The sequence below is a fragment of the Parasteatoda tepidariorum genome, chromosome 2, assembly GCF_043381705.1.
Source record: "Parasteatoda tepidariorum isolate YZ-2023 chromosome 2, CAS_Ptep_4.0, whole genome shotgun sequence".
NCBI lineage: Eukaryota > Metazoa > Arthropoda > Arachnida > Araneae > Theridiidae > Parasteatoda > Parasteatoda tepidariorum.
This window is the reverse complement of record NC_092205.1, coordinates 47,985,697-47,994,055: the sequence shown is the minus strand read 5'-3', so window position 1 is coordinate 47,994,055 and position 8,359 is coordinate 47,985,697.

Below are 8,359 nucleotides of genomic sequence, written 5' to 3'. Positions count from 1 at the left end.
AATAGATCATCATGTTGTCTTTCAATATCGTCAGGATGCTGAAGTATCCCTGATTTTTTAACGTGATTAACAGCAAATTTCATCGGACCGGAAGAATATAAAGCTGGTTTTATGACCCTCATACGCCTAATTACATTTCTATTGGCCTGCAAAATCACCTGACTTGAATCCCATACATAATCTGTCTAAACAAGGGGGAAAATGCCGAAATCTGAATCTCCGCTATTTAGTGGATTTGTGCGTTTCAACGAGTAACTTAATATTTATGTGATGTATCCACAAAATCTTGTTGATTCGTTTAATAACCGATTCCAGGTGGTTATCAAGACAAAATGTGAAGTTACAGGTTATAAAATAATTGGCTAATTTTTTGTCCAACCAGCTATATATGAATCGCGGTGGCTCAGGGGATAAAGTGCTCGCTTCCCAATGAGTTGCCCCCTAGGTTCGAATACCAGCGATGGCTGATTGATACGAATTCTGTGAACACAGTGTAGATGTAAATAATTCCCACGTGTCGATGGATCCTGGCTAAGAATCCCCTTGTCGTCGGACTTACTGTGGGAGTTTTCCTCTCCATGCAAAGCAAATGGGAGTTAGTTCTCAAAATTCCACCACTAAGACTAGCTTGTATCAATGTTGGATCTAGGAGTTTCTTTGTTTTCTGGGTTGAGTTCGAAATTACAAGACTATGAAATTGAACGCAGTTAATTATAAACTCAGAATTGGGTCAGCAATTATACTCTATTATACTATGTTACTGTTTTGAAAAATATTAGAAACAATGACAAATTAAAGTACGTTATAGACAAATTCCGAAAAATTCATGGTTTAAAACTGGTAGCTGAGTTGGTTGGGCAAAACCAGGAAATTTATAATGTAAATCCGTAGCCTTACGGATTTTTTACTATACAAGAACAAGTTTTTTCCGTAAAAGTAACTAAATAAATCCGTATTCAAAATAGTTTTTACGATACATAAACTTTCACCGAATCAGCTTTTACCTTAAGAGTTACAAAGAAAATCCGTTGTTAGAATAGTTTTTTATCATACAAAAAAAAAATGTAAAAAAAAAAGAAGCAAATCTGTAGCAACAAAGGATTTTTACCATATGGAAGCAAGTTTTCTCTGTAAAAATTAAGAAATAAATTTGTAACCAATAGAATATATAAAGAAATAAGCAGTGAGAAAATGAAAAATTTAAAAATGACAACTGAGGATGACGTCATAAGAGGGTAACAGCCCCTGAAGTCTTGAATGCAAAAGCTTTTCTAATGAGAGAACACGACAAATGTCTAAGTTTGTTCTCGCCGTACCCCAAGGGTTTTGTCAGAAGTCCAGGTAGAGAGAAAAAAAGAATACAGAAACAAATGCATAAGTATAATACTTAAACTAATACAAAAGGAAACAATGTTGAGAAACTTACCTAAAAATGAATAATTCCTCAAACCGAAGAACTCAACACACTGCAACTTCTCAACTAAATTGAAATTAACGAAAAAGCACGCCCCCTAATTTAATGCACAAAAGGAAGAAAAAAGAAAAGGAAAAGAGCAAGAAAATAATTGCCATCATTAGTAGAAATGCTTAACTGGGGCAACTCAGCGAAGAATATATTTGTAATAAGACCAGGTATGAATATTTTATGTCAACACTATGGTGGATGCGAGCGGAATTCTCATCCGCAATTCATCGCTGGGCTTTGAACTTAGGTCACCTCTTCGGAAATCAAGCGCTCTGTACCCTTAGCCATCGTGGCTTTCGGGTTTTATTTTGAAAAAATGTCTGCGGCTGACTTTACTTAAAAAGTAATCATATTTAAGTGTAAATACGTTTGAAACTATAGTAGCTCACTCTTATGAAATAAAGAGAAAGCACAAAAAATATCGAAAAATGATTTCAGAAAAGGTAAAGTTTTGATAACAGAACATCTTTAAGCCATGAACGTCCCCTGCGTGAAATCCAGAATGAATAAAACTATATGATTAAATTGTTTTATTTAAAACACCCACAATTAGCCTAAAATATCTATGAGAATTGGAATTTTTTTTTTTCCTCTTACGTTGTTCATAAGTTGTAAAAAATTTTAGTTACTTTCTTTCAGTGTAAATCTCTATAAAAGTTATATGCTATTCTAAACTGTTTCAAATGACAGTCAAAAACTCTTGGACTTAAAAGTTTTTATTATCATCTCTTTAAAAAGTAATGATAAGTAAGAATGGAAACATCAAAATGCATAACTTAAAATATTTCCTAATTTCCAAATTCAATATTAAATAGGAATAAATTCAGACTTGGATTCTTTTTTTTTTCGAATGGCAGGCACTGAAACTCATTGGTTTCGCGTTAGAAGATGCCAGAGGTGTTACTCATTTCGTGTTACCTAGTGGGCACCTGCGAACCAAAGTCACGGAGGCGAGTAACATTGCCCACGTCACACTGCCACAAACCCGTTCATAAAGTGGGCCACATTCACACATCACACACGAGAGAGAAACATCCATGCTCAGAGCTGAATTCGACCATTGGCTTATTAGTCAGGCACGCTAACCACTCGGCCACCTGGCCGGCCAGACTTGGATTCTAATAGCAATGCTTCCTCCTTGTCAAAAGTAAAAAATTAATTTAAAATAACACACGTAAAAACCACGTGGTAGAAGCATTATAAATTTCATAGATGACGGTTGGCATTGTCGGTAGCAACTCACCCTACATTGGTGACCCGACCGTGTTGCGAACACGCCTTCCTTGATAGAAACACCCACTGCGATATGAACACGCCTACTTCGATGGATGGTCCGCATTGAACAATTGACTTGCTACTTGTGACTGCAACATCATCCACCTCCTAGCGCTGCACAGTTTCAATCATACACAACGTATTCACTCGACTGCTAAAGGCAACACAGGAGCGACCACGATCGTGATCTTAATACAGCTCTCCCGGCTTCTCACAAAACAGCAATGAATCAACTAGTAGCATCCATTCATCGAATTCTATCACAGATATAATTCTGGTGGGGGAGTACTATAGTGTATCTACCACTACAAAAATAAAATTCCAATTCACTAGTATATAAGACATGTTAACTCGATTCTACGGTGGGGTACCTTTTCATAGATGAAGGTTGACATTGTCGGTAACAACTCACCCTACAAATTAATCATTTTTAAAATATTTAGTCAAACAATATTGAATACCCTTTTTTTCGTTTTATAAAAAATTCAAGAGAGAGTGATTGTATGACTGATTCGACGGTTTTCATTAAAAATGTTTTAAAACTTAAGTAACTGGAAAAACTTACAATTGAAAAAAGTTAATGTTTTTTTTTCTTTTTTTTTTAATTAAATGTTTGAAGGGATCAAAATAGTTTAAAGAATTTAATTTCGGAAAAAATTTTTTGCTTCATGATTTTTTTTTTTTTTTTTTGAACTTTCATCTCATTTGATGATGTATATGTATATATCTTTCTCGAGAAAAATTTCTTCTAATATAGTAAATTGTACTGCAGTTGCAACAATATATCCTAAGTGGCGAAGGACATGAAAATTTGTTTTAATACATTTCTTTAAAAGATATATCTATGTAAAAATGAAGATTTACATGAAACGCTAATGTAATTTCACTTTATAGTTGATGGTTAGTATTTTTCTGGATTTTACATTATGTTACATTTCAAAAGAGCAATTATAAATAAAATTAACACATATTTTCAAGTTGCTTTAACAATAATAATTCGTTATTTAATCTTGGTTTCCACCTACTCTACTTCAAGCAAAAGTATATTTTTACTGTGAAATTTTTAATTTACTTTTTACTGTACTATTTTTTAATTAAAGTGATTCAGGGATTTTTAGAGTGAATATTACTGTAAAAATTACGGTATATCAGATTTTATGCTTCGTGAAGTTTTACCGAAATTTGATTCGAAATGTTTTACAGTGTATACTTTAATTTGAGGAAAACAAATAAATAAAATTAATTCAAAGCCTTAATGGTAAAATTATTTATAAATCAGATGATTAAATTATAGCAAATAAAAGATTTTTATGTGATTTTCAGGTAAAACATAACTATTTTTTTATAATTCACGTATTTGAAAAAAAAAAAGAGTTTTTGTATCAATTCAAATCTTAGATATTCATATTATCATAACAGGGCAATTCCACGAAAGTGTCAACTTTTAGGTGAAATTTTTTTTTTATGAATTGCATATTTTAATTTTAAAAATATGTTCAAAAATAGCCAAAGTCTACATATTACTGTTTAATTTTTGATAATTTTAAGTTTTTTGAATCTGGCAGCATTCTAAAGTAATCACATGGCTGACAAGTGAATTCTTCACATTTGTGCTCAAATTGTTTTCTTGAAAAATACTTATAAAATAAAAGAAATGTATCTTTCTTTTGCAATATTTTGATAAAAATATGCATATAGTACAAAATTTAAACATTTAAAACATAGCCTTTAAGTCATTTTAAGTTTAATATATTAAATAAAAGTAACTTTTTTTTGTGTCATTCCGTCACATGTTTTAGTATATTTTTTTAAATAGCAACTGCGTTTTTGAATGAAAATGTGTATATTTTGGAATATAAAGCAGATGTGGCATAAGAATCAATGAGAAATTGTAAAATTCTATGCATTTGATTATTAACTTCCAATAATTAGCGTGACGGAATGACACATCTTCGGCGATGGAATGACAAAACGAGTCCTTGAGAAGCTTAGTCAAAAACTAGGGAATTATTTTTTTTTCAATTAACCTAATGGCTAAAACAGCTGTTGAAAGACAGATAAAATGTTGAAAAAGACCAAGATCCCCATGATATGATGAAGAAAAAAAACAGAGAAAGAAAGGCAGAGAAGAAAGCTTCCGCGACAAAAGTTGGACTTAAAAAACTCAGAAGTGCAAACGCTGTTGTGCAGAGATTGTGTAAACAAAGAAAAAATCAAATTCTACCAATCTCTTCACATACAAATAATTTAAATTCCCTATACAAATTCCTGCAGAGTCTTGGTAAAGCCATAAAAAAAAATTGTACACTCACCATAAAAAAAATTGTACACTCACTTCCAAAATCACCAATAGAGGTAAAAAAATTAATTCAGTCTTTATGTGAGAAGTATTTAACATCGAACTCAAAAGAAACTAAGTGAGAAAAGTAATGTTGATGAGCTGTTTAATTTGGTTAAAAAAATTTTACTGTCAAGATGATGTTAGTTACAAGCCCCCAAGTATGAAGGATTCAGTCATAATACAAACTCTGACAGAGTAACGAAGAGTGCAGATGCAATATATACTTATGGCCTTAAAAGAGGCTTTTCATAAAGAAGCATATATTGATGTAAAGTGTGTCTTATCTCATTTTTGTTCTTATTCTCATTTTTGTTAAGTGTATTTCATTAATACCTCACAGCACATGCACCTATAAATACCATGTAATTGTGATGTTGTTCTAAAAGGCCAAACAAGATGTTGGCTGCTGTAAAACGGCACATAATATGTAAAAGAATTTTATGATTTCATAAAGTCGAAGCAACAAATCGTTGAAGTTTTGTTTTTGTCCAGCTATTCTATTTAAGAGAGGGCAAAAGAGAATGACTTCAGCTAGACACTTGCTACATTAGCATTGCCAGGAACAAGAGACCTGCACTAGATGCTCATGTAGTTGAGAAGCGAATCATCAAAATTGGAATGCTTTCTAATTTTAACCAAAACCAAGTGTATGATTTGAAAAGCCACTGTTTTGAAGAGGAAATGGAAAATATGATTGAGGAGTATGCGGTCGGCTCTTTAATCATTGTCCCATACTGCGAAAAAAAAGAAGGCACATTTATATGCAGCGCAAATTACTTTGATAAACAAAGACGATTTAGATGTTAAAGTATTTAAAGAACATGGGACAAAAATTGATTTATGCATAAATTTCCTGAGAACGAAGATAAGATGTGACATTGGCAAGTTAGATATAAAACCTCTTCTGAGACAACCTAATTTTCAAATTGTTGAAATTTTAACTGATTCTTACGTAAATATTAATTCTGTTTATCTGTTACATTCTGTTTATCATTTACATATTAATAAAACATTTTTTAAATGAAGACTTTCTTCCACTAAACTTTTTGTCATTCCGTCACGGTCATTCCGTCACAGCAAATAGATGTTAATAACTGCTAGCCAACCTGAGGTTAATTTTCCAAATTCACAATTTACATTGCTTACACATTATACTAAAAGTAAAAAATAGTTCAGGAAAATAATAGTTGCAAAATTCACAGAAACTACCAGTTCTAAGCGGCATGCCGAAAGCTTGGTTGCCAAAATGTCATTCCGTCACACAAGTAAAAAGTTCATAAAATTAAAAATAAAAAAAATACAAAATTCTTTTTTTTTAGTTTATGAATCACATTATACCAATAATAATGATATGCATGAGAAAAAATCATGTTTATTTGAAATTAGATGCATAGAAACTTCAATTAATTGTCATCATGCAAGTCAAAATGTCATTCCGTCACATATGGAATTGCCCAACATCAACCACATACTGTGACAAGTTGGTCCACCTTTTTAAATAAGTAGAATTACTTACAAGTTAAAAATCGTACAATCAAAAATCAGGACAACATATAAATGCAAGCTCCTATTGCACAAGTGATACTGGATTTAATTACCGCTCTTATATGTTCGCACTTTTAGATCTTCGGTGTTTTCGGGCATTTTTCAAATTTGAAAAAATGGATATCATGGTGAATTTGTTATTTAAATAAGATTTGTTACTTAGTAGAGTGCGCAAAAAATAAACTAACCTAAATAATTAATAATAAATAAAAATAAATAAAAATAAATAATAATAACTAATAAATAAATAAATTAATTAATTAAAACTAGCTACAGAGTAGTGCATGCCCATGTCAAATTTGATTGTAATTTGAAGCGCTTGGAGATAAATCAGTGATCAATTAAAAAAATTTTCATTAAAAACTGTCTCGAAACATGATCAGAATATGATACGAAATATGGCGAAATATGATCGAAACAGATCAGAAATACTGTATAAACAAAAAAAAAACATCCTAAATAGTAATTGATTTAATGTTCGAATTTTCACTCGCTAGGCTTCAAACTAAATGGTTCATGGGGGGGATTTCAAATATGCTAATCCCTTAAAGTAGACAAATTTTGGATAGTCTACAGTATAATATTAAACAATATTATATTAATGTTTTATGTCAAAATATGTCATAATTTAAAAAAAAACTCTTTAGTACAGAATAAAATTATTATGCAAATAATAAAATGATCCCCTTTAAATTTTTAAATTATTGTCTATTTACTTGAATAGTAAGCCTATTAAAGCACAAATTTAAATTATGAATTTTGATAGTGTCTCTAAATATAATTGAAACCAAAAAAAAGGGTTTAAAAAAGAAATTTAATTACCATATGTAGTAAAGAAAGTTGAAGTGTTATCTAAGTTTACCTCCATTGTTTCTTAAACATAAGGATTTCTTTAGATAGTTTTATTTATAATTTAACTTTTTCAAAATTAAATTTTTTTTTCATGATCTTCAATAAATATATATAAGATTTATAATAATCTTACTTAATGTACTAAATTTTAAGCCACCAAGGATAACACACATCTTCGTTATTTTGTTATCACCCTGTATTTTATACGTATTCTAAATGTAATTTATTCTATAGCATTTCGGAAAATCATTTAATATTCAGTATCTGAACAGTATCAGGATGTCACAAAATTAATAAAATAGAAATACGAAAATTAGTTAAACGTACATTGTGTTCTTATTTCTTCCACGGATAAATCCTTAGAGTATTCAATGACGTAAGAACTAATCGTGATCGAATCGCAAAGGAGCTAAAATGACGTCATTTTCTATATTTAGATAGGAGTTATATCTATTATGATAGAAAAGCAAAGTAAATATAATTAACTCAGTAACTGAAGAGAAAAAACGAAAGTGATTTTCTATATATCTTTAAAATTTAAATTGATTAATATTCATAATTTTAATTTATATTGAATTTAAATAGAAGCAATTGATTCCTTTTCTAAATTATAATCGTCATTAGTATGAACACGAAGAAAACAATTCTGGTAAAATGACCGTTTTGTAAGGTCTTCTAAAAAGCTCATAATTTTGGTTGATAAAACAAAGATTTGCGAAATTTAACCATTCGATTAATTAGTTAATCCTTCCGTTCATATGGGAACTATTTATCGGAAATTCTGGTTTTCTAAATTCTAGTTCTTATTATCACACATTTAGTAAAAATACAAAACTGAAATGTAAATAAATAGTTTCATACCATGTTTCATGATAAATTTA